The following is a 19,793-nucleotide window of genomic DNA, read 5'->3' as shown; positions in this document are numbered from 1 at the left end:
TAAACATAACTGATCACTATGTTCAAAACCACTAAAACCTCAAGGAGAATCCACACAAGTGACTCAACGCTCCTGACTTGCGAGAAGGTTACATACCTACCCGCATCATACCCAAAGATCAAGCAAAAAAAATCGGGAATTTTTGCAAGTGACATTAGGAAATCCGCGGGAAGAATCCCCACGGAGAACCTTAAAACTAAAAACCTTTTCAAAACCCCTTGCTTAAAGTCCAAAAGTTCACCTCACTTTATTGAACATTCATGAGAAGAACATTGGACTGGGGGGACTTGAAGAGGTAGGTCCCAGCAGAGCCCAGTTGGTCCCGCAAGACTCACCTTGAACAGGGACGTCTGCGCAAAGACCATCTGCTCCCGCAGGACCCACCATGCTCATAGAACCTTACGCGCAGTACGCAAGCTGTACACGCAGGGAAAGCCTCCCAATGGTGAAGTACCCCGCCTGTTCCCGCAGTTGCGGATACAAGCCATCAGGGAAGGCTACCCGCAGACAGCAAGGCTACACGCACAAGACAATAGATACTTCAGTAGTCACATGAAGGAATGAGCAAGGCGGGAACAATCCCGCCTAAATGAGCCAGTCTATGATTCTGAAAGATCTTTTGTACTATGCCTACCAAGGTATGGATAGGACAGACGATCTGACCAGAACAACCCATGAGCCAATCACAGGGTGACAGCTCACCGACAACAGTGCGAGGAGGAGCACCCTCTAGTACTGTTCGTCACTATTAGCCGCTGCCTACTCACCAACCCTTACTGTGGGACATGCACAGCCTACAGTTGGTGGAATAGTGTTACTATTGGCCGTAACCTTTTCACCAACCAGTATGGCCTGCGTACAATCCACAGTAGGTGGGACGTGCATAATCCACAGTTGGTGGAATAGTGCAGCCGACTTTGTCACTGTTGGCCGTAACCTACCCACCAACCAGTATGGCCTGTGCATAGTCCACTGTTGGTAGAACAGGAATACTATTCAGCCGGCTGTACCTGCTTGGAAACCTACCTTCGGCTATAAATACTCCAACATCTTGGAATGGTAAGATCATCTGCTATCCAGTTATCTAGCAATCTCTTAATATACACTTATATTCAGAGCAACCTAGTCTGATTCTCACGCCGGAGGGTGGTCACAAGGAGGAACCCCCCCTTCTCAGTGACGAGCTTACGGTGTTTGTTTTGCAGGTCTCCTGGAAGAACAGCCTTCTCAGCTAGACCTCATCCGTGGGAAACATTACTTAACCCCCAGATTATCTATAATCTGTACCGGGTCACTTAGTGTTTCTTCAGTGACCTACTTATATGGTTTTTGGCTTAATATGTGCAGAAAGCACCCATTGATCCCTTCAATCGTGAAGGAAAACCGCTAGCAACCCAAGGAGTTCCACTAGGTGGGATGGGGTAAGTTCTGAACAGATAAATCATTTTGAAATGCTTAACTGTCATATTGAACATCCTTAAGTTATTTTTATTTTTTCAGAAGTGGCAGCATAACTAGAGGCTTTAGAGGAGAGTTTAGGCAATTTCAAATTCTTCCGGGTACATGTGAGGCTTCTCCTGTGACGGCCAATCAGTTCTCTGTAAATCTCAGCCCTTAGTTTTCAGTTATTAATTATTAGTCATTACATATGTCCCCTTTGTTGTTGTTGATGCAACACCATTGATCCAGGCTTATTATGTTGGTGATGATGTTGAATCCTATATTGCATAAGCTACTTACGGTACTGCAATATGTGAATATATATTTATATTTTATATTTTTACACCTTTATAATAATGTGAAACGCTTTGTTGATTGCACTCTCATTAACATTCCAACCAAGAAAGAAAAGTATGGATTTGGTTGTATTTTGATATGGCATTTAAACTGTGAGCATGCTATACTTTGGGGATTTATATAGGTTTGATTATTAATCTCACTTGGTGTTGTTTTTATTAGGTACTTGATTGAGACAATACATGAAAGCAAGTTATTATCAAAATCAGCAACTTAAATTATCGACCAACAGATTGGAAAAGTGCATATATAAAGATGCAGAGGCGTGTCTTAAATTTAACTAAACATTAACCTTTTTTTTCATTTGTTGAACATATGTTTGTTGTATCCTCTTGATGCTTCTTTTTGTTATTAGAGAACATGTTTTGCTTTTGCATTTAAAGTTTTAAACTTCCTGGTGGTTGGCTTAAGGAAAAAGAATTCATGGCCTTGACAATTCTTCAGGTACTTTTTTTTAACTTTCAATGATCTCTTTTGTTAGTTTATTGGAAACTGGCACTATAAAAATTATTTATTACTTTTAGCAATAAATGTTCATTTGTTCTTTTAGATTATAAGCTAAATATAGAACACTAACGTATGTTATTATGAAGAGCTAAATGCAGTTTGAAGGAAATTTGAATGCCAACGGCTTTTATGACCCAGTCTACTTATATTGTTTGTACATTGTGTTTCGTTATGATGTTATCTGGCACGACAATGTATGTTGCAACCGTATCAGATATCTGAGCTTTCGTTTTGTACCGTTGATTTATTTAAATTCATTTGTGCTATGATGATGGTTTGAAACTGAACTTTGAATTGGTGTCATTTTTCAAAGCCATGATTAAAATCGAGAAGATTTAATTTGAATCTCGATCACCAAGATCTGATCTTCGCCTATGGTTTCACAAACCCCCCGCAACGCGAGGGGTCGAAATACTAGTTTGCTTTTAAAATGGAGTTAATTTGTCACACCCCGACCAAAGGCGGAACATGCCGGGGTGCAACCGATTGCCTAAAACACAAGACACTATTAAAGTGATAATATTTAATCAACTCATTTATTTTACAAATCAATAAACAACACATCTTAGTCATACAAACAAATTGAATACAAGTAACATTTATATTGTTCGTTTTACTAATACCTTAATAGTCTTGGTAACGTTTTTCGTCAAGTCCTCAAGTCAACAAAAGCCAAACCTGTAACATTTCATAAAATAAAGTTTGTCAACATAAAGGTTGGTGAGCAATTCATAAGTTTGAGCATATAAATATATAGTAACAAAAAGCCACAACACTTGTATACAAAATAATGAATAAAAGCACTAGAGTTGGATAAATTGACAATTGTTAAACACATTAGCACCACCTAGCTATCTAGGATTTTATGACAATTGTTAAACATATTAGCACCACCTAGCTATCTAGGATTTTATGACAATTGCTAAACACATTAGCACCACCTAGCTATCTAGGATTTTATGACAATTGCTAAACACATTAGCACCACCTAGCTATTCTAGGATTTTATAGTTATCGTTAATTGCATTACGTTAACGACACCTTGCCGTGAGGGGTTGCCAAATGGTATAGGATTTATAGTTCCACCATCCAAAAGCGATAAACACATAAGCATGTAAGCATAGGACACCAAATCAAGCAATTATTCAGGTAAAGTATACAATCACGTTTGTGGGTTTAAAGATTCAAGTAATTAAAGCATTTAGTTTAATAAGTACGAAATGTCACCCCAAAACGGAAGATGGAAAAAAAGGGGTATGAAAGTACTCACCTCGATTGATGATTTGAGAACTAATTAATGATGGACATATAGAAAGCTTGTGAACAAAAACGAACGAATCCGACTTGAAACGATAAACACCTTAGCTAAAAATAAATAATGTAATATATTAATGAACTTGAAACCATGATGAAACTATATTTGAAACATTGGACGAGAAGGTTCGGTTGTTAATCGGATTATCGGTTAATTTGTTAACGATTAGGGACTCGAACTTATTTGATAATTAAAATAAAATAATATTATTTTATTGGGGCTTTTAAGTAACTAAACCAATATTAAATAGAAACAAGACGGGTTTTAAATCAAGAGTTCGGTTTTCATAAAATGAATTGATAATAAAGTTTATAATAATAATATTAATGATAAATGATAGTAATAATTCTAAAAAGGTAAGTTATATTTACATATATATATATATATATGTATATAGATATAAGATAAAGATGATAATAATAGTAACAATAGTTATTAATAATAATACTAATATAGTATAATACTAATAATAATAGTTAAAGAATAAAGATCTTAGTATTAATTAAAATGTTGTTGATAAAAATGATAATAATAATAATAATAATAAATAATATTGATAGTAAATAATGATATTATACTCGATGTCGGTTTGATTTCTAAACGAATTCATAAAATAGGTATAATAATATTATTGTTAATAATAAATGATAAAAATATGATTTTACTAAATAATAATAATATGATCTTTATTAATAATAATAACAACTTTAATATTTATAAAAATAATGATAATAATAACAATGTTAATCATGAATACATATAATAGTAGGTTAACCATAATAAACTAACAATAATTCTTATGTAGTAATATTAGTACTAATAGTAATCGAGATTTGTTAAGTATAAAAATAATACTAACACCGGTCTAGGATGAGACTCGAACCCGTGACCTCTAGTTCAACAATTTAGGTACCAACCAACCGAAACAAAATATCAATTGTTAAATTAAAACCATAAGGAATTTATATCTATTACCCGGTTGTTCGTCTTTTACCCAACTCAAAACAATCTATACACTCAACTCGTTTCAAAGTATTTAACAAAAAATATAACCGATACTACCAACCCAAATTATTAACAATTTAAATCCGATAATCGATATATGAAAATTAATAACACTAAAACCCGAAATTACTTTACCTATTATATGTTTATATTCATGTGGCTCTACACCGGGAAAAACCCGAGTCGAAACTGCCGGAGACGAAAGACAGCGGCGAGAGAGAGAGAGAGAGAGAGAGAGAGCACGGCGAGATGGTGGTGCACGGCGGCCGGTTTATCGGTCGCCGGAAAAACGAGCCGGAGACGAAGGGGCTGCGGAGCAGGGTTTACGGACCAAATGAAAGGAGAGAAGTGGTGGTGGTGGTGCGGGTTAGGGTGGTTAAGGTGGCCGGAGGGCGTCGCCGGAATCCCGAGGTTCGCCGGAAAACGGCCACAAGGTGGGGGGTGTGGCTGTGTTGTATGTGTGTATGTTAAGGCTCGCCGGAAGTGGAAGCGGCGGCGGCCGGAAAAAAGGGAAGGAAGAAGATGGTGGCTAAGGTTGGTATATTATGATTAGGGTTAGGGTATTTTTGATATATATGGTATACATTATTTTCAAAATAACCCCCTGAAGTTTCAGTTTGAGTTTATAACGAGTTCAAAAGTTCTACAAGCTTATAACAACTTTACGAAAATTAGTTTGGACCACTTATGTTTTCTTAACGACTCTATAATATGACAAACATCGATTTATTGATGATCGAGGTCTATATAATATTATATAATAATTAATTTAGGTTTTAAAAATGATTGAGTCGGTTTTACAAAATAAAAGTTTAAAATACGGATACAACTCGAGACTCAAATTTGACGAATGTCACAGTATACCCAACTTTTTGAAAATTTCCTCCTGAAATCAAAATAATTTAAAGAATAAGTAATTATTAACGAATATTGCCTTTAGTAAAATAATTTGCAAGAAAAACTATTGAAAAAAGAATAACGTCAAATCCTTGGATGGCTCGAAAAAACGCCACAAATGAGAACATAATAAAGACACTTATATATAGGAAGTACCAGCGTCGTATCCACCATGCCCTTATTATAATTCGCATTACTACCGTCTTTCCGCTATCGTCCTCGGGCCTGAGTTATCGCACACAAGTGTACTTACTATGGCTTCCATACGTGGATTTCGATAATTAAGTGTGCACCCATAATTATTTCGATCGTCATATGGTCCACATGGTTCGTCTCATTATGTGGTTTAAAAGACATATTTATTTTGAAATCTTTAAATAATAGATGTGTAAATAAATTTGTTGGATTTTACCAATATTGACAAAACAGTACTAGCGGTTGAGAATTTCAGAATTTGACCTTTTTTTTAGTAAGTAGAAAAAATGGGATACATAAATGAAACAGTTTAAAGTCTTAGAATATAAACCAAGGCGAAAATAACAATTCGGCTTAAATTAAGTAAAGACGATCGATTAAATAAATAAAAAAAAACTTAGGGTAAACAATATGAAATAAGACGAAGTCAGATGTCATCGAGATAATTACCAATGTTTATAAATCGAGGTACTAAATAAAATTGTTAAGATGAAACCCTTTAAATAGAATTGAAAAGTCCAATAAATGATCACATAAGATTGGGATAAACGACTATACAACTTGCAATAACGTCGTACGATGAGTTTCACACGTGAACAAACTTGAGGTTATAAGTATTTGAGGATATGATTACATGAAATGTGATAACATGAGAATGAGGTGAGTTTCTTTGGGGTGACGCATACGTGCGTCAATATAAATAAAATAGTGTTGATTAACAACCAAAACAGTCGATGAAATGTGATGAAACGTGAATACGGCCACTATTGTGAAACCATTTATATAATCGTCATTATAATAACGGTTTCTAATAGCGCCAAAACTTGTAGACAGCCACACATAGGCCGTTATAGATTAGATGAAATGATATAGAATAATGCATAGAATCGTGTTTACATAAATGCTCAAATATAAACAACATAGTCATGAAAATATCGTTTAAAAGATAAACGGGATTCTTGGCGAAGTTTAGGTTTTGAAAGTATTACACAAATTGTTATTGAATAGTTTGCATTTGGTCACGAAAATCAAAGCACAAAAATGAAATCTCATGTGCATAATATTGTCATCGAAACATCTCATCAAATGAAAATAAAATTGCAATAATTGTGAGACTCGAACTTAATGTCGAAATATGTAAATCGCGTAGAGTATTATAGACTAAAACTGAAAATGAGGTCTTAAGTAAGGCCGTTTTATTGTTTCTAAGAAATGTACATAATAACAAAGCATTGCGGTAGCGCATTGCTAGGGAAAATATTTAAATAATTATTGAATGTAAATCTTGTAACCTAAATTGTTAAAGGAGTTTGTATACATAAAGCGGTTGTGATAAAAAAAAATATATATTTATAAAATAATGCTTGCGATAATAAGAAGTAATAGTTTGCGTAAATTATTATTGAGTAAAATTTGTATTATAATATAAAATATTCATAAGCGCGTCCCAAAAGATTTGCAAAGCCATGGTCATTGAGTTTATGCAATATGGTGAAAGTTGTAATTTATTACTGAATAAATCCCGCATTCATCATTCAGAATGAAACCTCGTATTTATAAAGTCTTTATGAGATTTATCATCTTAGGTGACAATATTTAAAATCTTGAAATCATACATATAATCGTTTAATAACCTTTGAAAACAAATCCTCATAATCAATTTTTTTTGTCATGACAATACCATATATATATATATAGAGAGAGAGAGAGAGTTTATAATTTAAAGGTAATTATTTGAACACGTGAGGTTGTTATAAATACACTAGTTGTTATATATAAATAAATAAAAATTTAGGGAAAAACGAAGCTTGCATGTGTAGGGAGTGGTTTTAGGCTTCGTACGGTGAATGGTTTGGAAATTTAGTGGTAAGTGAGAGTGTTTAGGTCGGCTTGGATTGTTGAGTGTTCTTGAGTTGAATCAATGGGGTTTGTTGAGTTTAGGTATTTTGAGTGGGTTAGGTTTGGATGATTTGTGTGAGTAGTGGTTGGGCTAATAGGTGAGGTTTGGCTTATTTGAGCTCGGGTTAAGTTAATGGGTTAGATAATTTTGATCTTGGCTAGTTTGGGTTGAGATTTGGTTTATACATGTATTTTGTAAGGAGTGTTTGGGTTGCTATTTTGATATCAAATTCTATGGTTGGATGAGAAAGATGTGGCGATATGGCTTGGTGAATTGACAAAGCATGGGTCGAAGGATTTGAGTCATAGCTAGGTAAGCTTTGGTTATTATATGTTCAAGGCATTTTATGGGTGTGTTTGTCGGTGTCATTGAAGTATTTGGATTGTAAGTTTGATAGGTTTTTATGGCGTAAAGTGTCGGTATTTAAGGCTTTTGTTGGGTTAATGTTGTACATCTTGGATTTGCATGGTGCTTGAGTTGGTGAGGGTATACTTTTGGATGTTTAGATTTCGTTCATATTGAGGAGAGACTTGAGTACGTGGGAAAGCTTTTGTATTGGAATGAAGGTTTGATTTGAGGCAGTAGGTTGAGAGGGAATACGGGTGTTTGGGAACTTGTGGTTGTGTATAGGGGGATTTTTTTTTTACTAATAATAGGTATTAAATTGAAAATATCATAATTTATAAATAATGTTTGAAGCATCCATGAAAATTTTAATGATAAAATTACAAGTTAATACATATATGAATATATATATATATATATATATATATATATATATATATATATATATATATTATATAAAGGGAATTTTTGGAGATCCGAGCGTGTGAATCACATTTTTTTTTGCTAAAAGTTTTCCACTAAAATGAGAGTTGTTAAGATACGTCGGCGAGATGGTGGTGCACGGCAGCCGGTTTATCGGTCGCCGGAAAAACGAGTCGGGGACGAAGGGACTGCGGAGCAGGGTTTACGAACCAAATGAAAGGATAGAAGTGGTGGTGGTGCGGGTTAGGGTGGTTAAGGTGGCCGGAGGGCGTCGCCGGAATCCCGAGGTTCGCCGGAAAACGGCTACAAGGTGGGGGGGGTGCGGCTGTGTTTTGTGTGTGTATGTTAAGGCTAGCCGGAAGTGGCGCCGGAAATGGCGGCGGCGGCGGCCGGAAAAAAGGGAAGGAAGAAGATGGTGGCTAAGGTTGGTATATTATGATTAGGGTTAGGGTATTTTTGATATATATGGTATACATTATTTTCAAAATAACCCCCTTAAGTTTCAGTTTGAGTTTATAACGAGTTTAAAAGTTCTACAAGCTTATAACAACTTTACGAAAATTAGTTTGGACCCCTTATGTTTTCTTAACGACTCTATAATATGACAAACATCGATTTATTGATGATCGAGGTCTATATAATATTATATAATAATTAATTTAGGTTCTAAAAATGATTGAGTCGGTTTTACAAAATAAAAGTTTAAAATACGGATACAACTCGAGACTCAAATTTGACGAATGTCACATAATTGCTTATCAGCCCATGAACTTTTAAGTTTTTGATAATGACTAAATAAGCGTGGAAGTTTATAGAATTTGTATATTCTAAAGTTTTTGAAAGTGAAGGGAATTAAAAGAATTTTATAAGGTTTTTAAATATGTACAGTATATAAAGTCTCAATGTTATAACAGTTTACATGTATATAATTTTTAAGTTTTTTTTAATATATAAAAATTCTTTATATTATTAGTAGTTTTCTTTAGAAAGCTCTAAGATATATATAACAAGTAGACTGATTATATAACAACTTGACAAATGAAATACGAAAAAAAATGTTTTTTTTAAACTAATCCTGTTCCAAGCACCCGTACAATGGACCAGTCCCGCATGGCAGGTGGTGTTATTGTCTTAACTAATTTTGTGTAATGTGTTGCAGGTTCCCAACTGGCCAGATTGAGCTAGCTATCTGTTCCTTAGGATGGTGAAGGTTTATATTTCTTGTGCTCTTGGATTTGTCTTTTCAAGGAAATGCTTTATCTTTTGCTGCTACTAATGACTTTTAGTTTGTAAAATTTCTAGTTATGATACTTACCTATGCTTTGATTTTTATTACTGGTTGGAATAACTATATGGTTTAGGCTAATTGTTAAGTTTCATAACCATTTGGACAACATTTTGTAGTTGGTAGGAAAAATTAATCAGATAGATATCCTGCTACAACTTTACATTTGGACAACATTAAGCCCTCATTGATAAACACCCAGTGGTGCCGCCTCCGTCCTTGCCTTCTAGCTCTATCGCCCTGCCTACTCTCTCTATGGATGGGGACTGTGTGCTTAGATGTATCCATTCATTTCCTAAAGGAATCTCATGCGGGAGGGACGGGATGCGGGCACAACACTTGTTGGACGCTCTTAGTGGTGAGGGATCAGTGACTTCCATGGGTCTGCTCTCAGCCATCACTGAAGTCGTCAACTTATGGCTAGGGGGTCTGTGCCCCAAGGTGCTCGCCGAGTTTATTGCTTCGGCCCCCCTTACCCCTTTATTAAAGCCGGATAATGGAATTCGGCCCATTGCTGTGGGGGTTATCTGGCGTAGGTTAGTTTCTAAAGTGGCTATGAAGATGGTGGGGAAGGAAATGACTCAGTATTTAGGGGACTTTCAGTTTGGGGTAGGGACCCCTAATGGGGCAGAGGCGGTGCTTCACAGCGTGAACCGGTTTCTTAACTCCTTTCACGCGGATGGTTCTTTAGCTATGCTTACCGTGGACTTCTCCAACGCCTTCAATATGGTCGACCGCACAGCCCTTCTCCGGGAGGTTCATCATCATTGCCCGTCTATCTATCTATGGGTCCAGTTCCTTTATGCCCAGCCGGCTAGGTTGTACGTTGGTGATGACTGTATAGGGGCTACTACTGGGGTTCAGCAGGGAGACCCCCTTGGGCCCCTCCTCTTTGCCTTAGCATTACACCCTCTTGTTCTCCGGGTACAAAATGATTGTAACCTCCCATTTCATGCTTGGTACTTGGATGATGGGACTATTATTGGTGGTGCCAACGAAGTCGCTAAAGCCCTAGACATTATCAGCTCGAAAGGGCCATTATTGGGGCTGCAACTTAATATTAAGAAAACCGAGGTTTTTTGGTCAGCGTGTAATGGGGTGAAAGTCAAAGATGGGCTTTTCCCTAGTGGGATTGGTAGACCAGAGAGAGGGGTAAAGCTCCTTGGAGGGGCTGTTAGTCGAGATCCCTACTTTATTAAGGAGTTGGAGAGGCGGAGAGCATCTCGTGCGGTTGATCTTATGAAACTCTTACCTTGCCTTTGGAATCCCCAGATCGAACTCCTCCTGCTTAGGTCTTGCATGGGGGTTGCTAAGTTGCTTTTTGGGTTATGAACATGCCACCCCCATATGATGGAGGATGCGGTATCCTGTTTGATAAGGGGCTTCGAGAAGCCATCGAAGAAATAGTTGTATGGGGAGGCCCGTTCTTTAGTGATCTTCAGTGGCGACTTGCATCTTTACCGATGCGCTTGGGGGGTTTAGGCCTTCTTTCGGCTCATGATGTTGGGGTTTACGCTTTTGTAGCGTCGAGGGCTCAGTCTTGGAAGCTACAAAATCACATCTTAAGGAATAGCGGAGTTGTCGACCTAGACTCAGACTACGTGCAGGCCCTGGAACGCCTAAATGGCGCTCTCCCAGACTTTGACATTGGCGGTTTCTCTAATAAGGACACCGCCCCACCAAAGCCTCAAAAAACTTTGGCGAATGCCCTTTTTGGCAAAATCGCTCAGAGTCTGGGAGAAGTTTTTGAATTGTTCCCCCGACAGAAGGCGGTTATTGAATGCTTACAAGGTCCTCATGCCCAAGATTTTCTGACCGTTATCCCGATTGATGGCTTGGGCCAAAGCATGTCTGCGGTCGAGTATAGGGCCATTCTTAAGTACCGTTTGATGGTCCCAATGTACCCAGAAGACGAAACATGTCCGATCTGCCGTAAGGCTTGCCTGGATAAATTCGGAGAGCATGCGGTTCATTGCAAGGAGATGCCTGGGTTCAAATACCGACATGATTGGGTGCGGGACGTTCTTTGGGACATCTTAAGGCGAGTTGGGATATCAGCTAAAAAGGAAGCCCCCGTAAACTTCCTTACAGACCCCACGGAATGGAGATCCACTCTACGACCGGCAGATTTGCTCGTCTTTGGTTGGGCCGGGGGAAAACACGCTTGTGTTGACCTCACAGGGGTATCTCCTTTAGCTGGTTTGAGGGATAATGGGTTTGTAGCTGGGCAAGCAATGAAAAGGGCTGAAACGAAGAAAGTGGAGAAACATGCTAAAGCCTGCGAAGAGAACAAACATGTTTTTATCCCTCTGGCTTTTGATACCTTTGGCTCCTTGGCACCAGAAGCTACCCGTTTCCTAACCAGGGTCCAACGGGTTGTGCATAGCAATGTGTCGACTCCAAAGGGGCAGGGGTAAGTCTTTAGCAGGTTAGGATTTGCAATTCAGAAAGGGGTGGCGGCGCAGCTTGTTGCTCGCCTACCTGCTATGTTGATGTAATATCTATGTTTCTACCATGAAATGAAATGTTAATTATTGATTAAAAAAATAAAATAAAATAAAGAGTCTAGTCTTCTCTTTTGGAGCCCAAATGTTGTATATAGTAAGTTGTTATTTTTAATATCTTTAATTTATCTATTAGACCATTCGTTGTGGGTGACTGGGTGAGCAAAGGAGGCGCCATCCGACCACCTCACCTGCTAACGGGGTACCAAACCACAACATCCTAATTTTCTTTTAACGACTTTCTCTCTTTTGGTGGATGGGGTCCACTTCAAACTTACCAATCATATCCAGATATACACAAGGCGATATCTTAAAGGCGAAAATGTGGCTTACGATATCTAAAAGTTATTAGTGTGTGTTTTATGGTGTGAATCAACCGCGCTAAGTGGAGCTCATTTTGGGTGAGATCGGGCCACATTTATGTACGTACTAGTTACGAGATTGTTTATTCTCTTTCTTCCCTTTACATTATATATTTGATCGTTTGATTTCAATCGTTTATCATGCTAGAGCGAATCCGTTCGTTCATGTTAGATCCGGTTTGGAAGACCTATAATTTGTAGTCGATCAATGCTTTGGAGTTTGGCCAAATAACACGTGCACGCTAGGAATGGGACCGACATCAAACCTTTACCGCACACTGATAGCACTAATGCCCAACCACGTTTCAGATTGAGATGTATGGTGGCAATTTTTCATGATATGATCGAGGACTGCATGGATGACTTTTCGTTTTGGGTGTTCTCTTGATCATTGCTTGAGAAATTTGGAGAGAATGTTGGCTAGGTGTGAAGAATGAAGGATTAATCTTGAATATTAGTAAAGTTAAAGGTTTATTTTGTTAAGTTATAATTTAGTTATTTGAATTATAGTAGGTTTATGAAAGGTATGTCTTGGAGAGCAAGTTTAGTACATCTATAAATAGGGTCTGGTTTATTAGTTTTATTGGGTGAGAGTTGAGAGAGAGATAAGAGAGAGTCAAGGAGTTTCCATTTCCATGTACGTTTGATAAGTTCGTGAAGTTTGTGTGTGATGTTCGTTTGATTATATGAAAAGAGTCGAGGGTTGTCATCTCAATATCTCGTGTTCGTTTATTTGATAAGTTCGTTTGATTCGATTGTTTGATCTGTTTGGGGCAACAATTGGTATCAGAGCTACGGCTGGAATTCACGTAAAGATTCACATTGTTCGGTTGAGAGGTTTTGGTGCTTTGTCATTAAGTTGTTCGTAATCCGGTAGCAAGAAGTTGAGGTCGGCAAATTGACAGAAATATTTGTTTGAAATTAACTTGGCGGTGGCTACTCTGAATTCAAAGAAGAAAAGTAAATAAAAGCCAATCACGTGCAAGAAAAGAAAATTGACGGTGGATTTTATTCAAAACTAGATAAGCAGGTTATATTCAATATTCATTCTCCAATATATAATAGAATACGTGTGTTGAGTTTTATATTGTTTTGTTGCTTGCTGTAGAAGCTATAATTCTGAATTCTGTATAGACGCCAAAGTTAAAAAAAAGGTTATTCTCTTGGATTTCAATTGCGACAAAATAAAGTAAGTTGCCTCTGGTTATCGGGTTTTGGTTTTAGAATTTGATCATCGAGTTATGGCTGGTGATAAAGAAGTAGGAAGTTCAGGATTAATGAAAGAATCAATAGGTGGTTTTGTTTTGCAAGCACTAAAGTTAACTTCGACCAACTACGCGTCATGGTCGGTTATGGTGAAAATTAATTTTGGTGCGAATGGTTTGCATGATGCAATTGATAAAGAAAAGTATAGATGTAGGGTACCAAAAAGACCCAAATACCCTTAAGTACCATCCGCGGTCATTGAGGGATCTCTCATATACCATCCGCGGGACATTCGGATCACCCGCATATCACGGGAGAGGAAGAACGTCCTCGTACCACGTGCGGAAGCATCCTGGCACCCTCAGAAGTCATCCGCAGGACAGGACATCTGTCCGCCAAAATGATCGGAAGGCAATACCAACGGAACAGCTGTCAATAACTAACTACACTCTAGAAGAACGTCCACGATTGTTACTTGAGGAGTACGTGACTTGCCCACCAATGAAAGGACTGGCCAGTTTGTTATAACCGTGCACATGGCCAGGGTGCAATTCGTCCTATCATTAGGTGACGCGTGTCCAGGTTGTCATACCCATACACATGGGACGTATAGCTCAACCTATCATAAGAGGACATGCGTCCAGGCAGTTATCAAGATCTTCTAGAAGATGACAGCTGGCCCAATCACCTTCCTACATCCTTCGGCTATAAATACCTTGTCAACCTGCATGAGGTATTCATGGACTCATTTGCATTCTGACTACACTTAGTCTACTTTACTTCAATACTTTCTTCACTACGAACGTTACTGATTCTCACACCGGAGGATGGTTACAGGAAGACCCCCCACCTTGTCCTTCCTGTAACGATACTCACGGTGTCTGTTTTGCAGGTTACGGTCATTGGACTTTGGGAAGTTGTGCTCATACTGTGTTAGTAGTTATCGTATTTTACCATGTGGACTCATTGGATCCAAGACCCATACCAGGGCAAAGGATCCGTGTTTCTTTAAAAAGGGTGCAGGAATTGAAGAAAGAAAGAAGTTTATGGCATTGGGTGTTATCTTCCAAACCCTACCTGAAGATGTGATGCTTCAGATGGCCAAGTATTCAGAACCGAAAGATGCTTGGGAAGTGTTAAGAGTTCGTTATCTTGGTTCAGAAAGAACTCAAAAGGCTCGTGTTCAAATGCTAAGAACCGAGTTAGATGGATTGAAGATGGGGGAGACAGAAAGTATTGATGATTATGTGGCGAAGTTGGGTGGAGTACAGTCAAAGTACAAGAGCTTGGGAGTGGTACTTGAAGAAGAGGTTTTGGTAAGAAAATTCTTGAACTCTATGCCGGATAAATATTTATCTGTTGTTTCTTCGATGGAGCTACTCGCAGACATCGAAACAATGGCGTTTGAAGATGTGGTTGGACGTTTAAAGGCATATGAAGAAAGAAACAAGTTCAAGAATGTGAATGGAAGTTCATCCCAAAGTCAGCTCATGTTCACCCAAACTGATAAGAAAGTTGAAAACTACCGAGGACATGGTAGAAGCCGTGGAAGATACTACGAACGAGGAAGAGGGAACCCAAGATGGAATAGTGAATGTAAGAATGATGAACGGGGTGAATACCGGAAAAGGAACCCTGAAGAATGGGAAGATAGAAGGAAGTATGTAACGTGCTACAGCTGTGATAAGATTGGGCACTACTCGAATGAATGTAAAGAACCGAGTAAAGGGAATGATGAAGTGAATTTGACGAAGAAAGAAGATGATGTTGATCCTTCTTTGCTCATGGCAGTTTGTTCAATAAAGAAAGTAAGTTTGAATGAAGAAAGGGTTATCCCTGGTGTGTTTGAAAAAGATAAAAAGAATGAAGGTACATGGTACTTAGACAATGGTGCAAGTCATCATATGTCAGAAAAGAAAGAGTTTTTTACTACCTTGGATGAAGGAGTTTCGGGTCAAGTGAAGTTTGGTGATGGATCCGAGATCGAAATCAAAGGTAAAAGTAATGTGACTGTGGTAAGTAAGACTGGTGAAAAGTAAAAGTTTTGTGATGTTTTCTATATCCCTAAGTTGAAGACCAATCTTCTTAGTTTGGGAAAGTTGGATGAAGAAGTGTCACACCCCCATCTTAGGCCTAGGAGTGCGACTCAATAGTTGGTACCACATTTGTATATAAATAAGAGTTACGGGTTAGCGGAAGTCTTTATAAAACATGTGGATTTAAAGTTAAAATATATACATTACAAAAGACGAGACGAAAGTCTCGTTTAGTTTTACTTGTTTATAAGTTTAACAAAAATCATCATATTTTTAACATTTAAACAAAATATCCGAGCCATCGGATTCTTGAGCCTTCGTCCTTCAAGCTCTATTCTTGGTTACCTGCAAAATGTTATAAAAATACGTCAGCAAAGATTGCTGGTGAATATGCTGACTCTAAAACATTTTATTTTACTTTGTTACCCCTCGAGGGTTACGCAAGCCTCGACCCATCTTGGCTTAGGAATAACAAAGTTAAAACAATATCATTATAAACTCGAGTCTCTACACTAGGTCAACTCAGCAAAACACCGCAGCGTTTCGACGTATTTAGGTACCATAAATATACACAAGGTCATTCTCACTCGAACATACTTTGGTTCGGCCCATCGTGGCTGGAGGTCGTGACCAGGCGTGGTGCGATGTGCCCACCACATTTAACCACATATGTAAGGATCCAGACAAACGTATACTACAGCCTGAAGGCTAGGCTTTTACTCTTATTCAAAATTTTTTTAGAGACACTTGGTCTCATGTAAAGTTTTACACATAACACATTTATTTGTTTGAAAACAAGTTTGTAAAAGTGGGGCGTATTCACCTTTGATCAAGATCGGTTTCCAACACCGTCCTTGAGTCTCTTTCTTGCTATCTCGCACCTATAGTACGAGTATAACTATTTGTTAGTCGGATATAAAATCCGGCTTAAGATCTTTAGTATTTATTTTACCTCGATGAACCTTTAGTTCAATTATTCGTTTACTTGAAAACCTTTAGTTTAAAAGTAATGTTTATAAACCTTTAGTTTATTATAAAAACCCGACGTTTCTTCTTTTCTAAGAAACGTATTCTTTTTCTTTATTATTTAGGGAAAATACCATAAAAAACCAATGTACTTTCTCTTTTTGCTCACAAAAGTCCCTCAACATTTTTTTGCACGTTAAAATCCCTCTACATGTTAAATCTGAACAAAATTGTGATTTTTTTAAAAACTTATTACATTGATTGTTCTTGTGGTTTAAATATATGACAACTTTAGTCCATAAATTCAAAATATTACAAATTTAAACTCGTTGTCGGCATGTATCAAAGTACCTTTATCATAATATAAACTAACTATATTTAATCTATAGATCCACATAATATATATAAAAACTGGGCCAACGTATTGTAAACCCACCGCCGGCCCAGCTTGTTCATTATACCGCCTCCCTGCAAATCCGACAACACCACCGGCGACTACAAGTTCCTGGCGACCCAACACTACCGCATAAGACGTCCGCTCCTCCTACCGCACCGACACATCCAAACATTAACGCCACAGATATGGGATTCGTGGTCGAAACGAACACCAATATCTCAAACCCACCTAAGAGCACCTTAAACCCTTTAACAAGTCGGTGGGCATGATCGGGGCATATCTTGCCTTGAATACCAGTTTGCTGGGTGGGGAAGAGTCGCCTATTGGTGGTGATTTTCCTCCGGTCTTGCTTGAAATCAATTGATGAACAAGATGGGTTTAACCCATTATTGTAGTTGTCTATTTGTATTTCAATAAGATTTTATACAATGTTTGATATAAGTGGTCATATCTTATTTTGTTTTATTTTAATTAATAATATAAAGGGTGTTTTGCTGCATATTTATTTAACTAGAATAGTTAGGGAATTAATTAGAGTAATTAACATATTTCAGGGATCAATGATGTTATGTTTAACGGGTCCAGACTTGTAATATTTTAAATTTATGGACTAAAGTTGTCATATGATTAAACCACAAGAGCCATCAATGCAATTAGTTTTTAAAAAAATCACAATTTTGTTCGCAAATAATATGTAGAGGGATTTTAACGTGCAAAAAAATGTTGAGGGACTTTTGTGAGTAAAATGAGAAAGTACATTGGTTTTTTATGGTATTTTCCCTATTATTTAAGAATACTCATTATTACTTAAATAATATTAATTATAACAAAGAATTATATAACACACATATATATACACATTTCTTTTCTTTATTTCTTTTTCTTGTTATATCATTTATTCTCGAGGTATATAATTTCGACTTTGGGTATTAAGCCTTTAATATAATATTATATTATATTCATTTGACGTTACGCCTAACCTTGTTGGCATTTTTGGAAACCCTAAAGATTTGAGTAGCACTCCCACGCCACTTGATCAACACTTCCTTACGCCAAATGGAATCACTCGTCGGCACACTTCTCGAGGCACCAACACTTCACGGCACGCACCGCAAAATGATCCTCGGGACGTCGGTACGGGATCACCTTCTTGATATACACGTCGTCGGAAAATGGCACGATTATCGAGGTATGGCACAGAAAATGAGGAATCGGGCACGGTTTTCGAGGGGGATCGAGGGCACGAACTTCGAGGTATAGTGAGATGTTTAGAGAGAGAGAGAGAAGTAAGCTGAATTTGGTGTGTGAAAATGAAATCCCGGAGGTTGCTATTTATAGGCAAATTTTTGGATCCCATCGCGATACGCGATGGGTCCCTGGGCTGGCTTATCGCGTAGCGCGATATAGGCTGTCTGTGTCACCACGTAGACCTGCCACGTGGCGACACGTGGCAGGAGTTGTGCCGCGTGGTAACACGTGGCGGACGTGTTGCCACGTGGGGGCAGACCGTGCCACCGTGTGCCACGTGGCACACATGTCACAACGTGGCAGACCACGTCATCGCGTATCGCGATGACGTTGGTTCAACAGCGATCGCGTATCGCTATTGACCCTTCCAGAAGCTTTGACCAAGCCCCATCGCGATACGCGAGGGGCTTGTCTTTTGTCCCGTCGCGTATCGCTAGAGGACAAGAAATCATAATTTCCATTTTTAACCTTGGAGTTTAGAATTTGGCAGGATTGGTCTCTAGACTTTAAAAACTTGACATTTTTGGCTCAAAATTTCTGTGATGTTACATCCTCCCCATCTTGAAATAAATCTCGTCCTCGACATTGCTTCACGAGAATAAGTGGGGGTATTTTCTTCTCATTTCCGACTCGAGTTCCCAAGTATACTCGGCTCCTCTTCGCGAATCCCATTTCACTTTTACTATTTTCAATGTTCGTCTTTTGAGTTTCTTTAGTTTTGAATCTTCGATTTGTATTGGATTTTCAATGAATTTTAAGTTCTCGTTTATTTCCACATCTTTTAAAGGCATCGAAAAAGATTCATCGGCTAAACATTTACGCAGATTCGAGATATGGAATACATCGTGTATCCCTTGCATCTCCTCGGGTAGTCGCAATCGGTATGCGACGGTACCATTTCATTCAAGTACCTCAAAGGGTCCAACGAATCGAGGACTTAACTTTCCTTTCTTGCCGAAGCGAACTACGCCTTTCCATGGTGAAACTTTCAGAAGAACTTTATCACCGACATTGAACTCTAACGGCTTACGACGGACATCAGCGTAACTCTTTTGGCGATCACGTGCCGTCTTAAGTCGTTCACGGATTTGAATGAATTTGTAGGTAGTTTCTTGGACTATCTCGGGTCCAGATAATTGATTATCTCCAGTTTCAGACCAACACACGGGCGTTCTACACTTTCGACCATATAACTCCTCAAATGGTGCGGCTTGAATACTTGCATGATAACTATTGTTATACGAAAATTCCATTAGGGGTAAGTGGTCATCCCAACTTCCACCTAAGTCTATCACACAAGCTCGGAACATATCTTCCAACGTTTGAATCATCCTTTCGCTTTGCCCATCAGTTTGTGGGTGATAAGCGGTGCTAAGGTTTAACTTCGTACCAAGCGCTTGTTGGA

The 19,793-nt window shown here is 38.2% G+C and overlaps 1 long non-coding RNA gene across 2 annotated transcripts; it reads left to right on the top strand.

Moving 5' to 3' along the window:
• The first annotated feature begins 1,325 nt into the window (after positions 1 to 1,325).
• LOC143584932 (uncharacterized) lies at positions 1,326 to 2,674 on the top strand. 2 transcript variants are annotated; one of them, XR_013144462.1, is made up of 4 exons: positions 1,326 to 1,421; positions 1,501 to 1,741; positions 1,960 to 2,241; positions 2,391 to 2,674. It is a non-coding gene; the product is annotated as an uncharacterized LOC143584932 (long non-coding RNA). The 2 variants fall into 2 exon arrangements; XR_013144461.1 differs by having other exon boundaries at positions 1,501 to 2,241.
• The last annotated feature ends 17,119 nt before the right edge of the window (positions 2,675 to 19,793 follow it).

The sequence above is a fragment of the Bidens hawaiensis genome, unplaced genomic scaffold (genome assembly GCF_021521415.1).
Source record: "Bidens hawaiensis isolate Kalapana, Puna unplaced genomic scaffold, B.hawaiensis_p1.1 tig00033498_1, whole genome shotgun sequence".
NCBI classification, from domain to species: domain Eukaryota; kingdom Viridiplantae; phylum Streptophyta; class Magnoliopsida; order Asterales; family Asteraceae; genus Bidens; species Bidens hawaiensis.
This window is presented reverse-complemented; position numbering and strand designations above follow the sequence as displayed.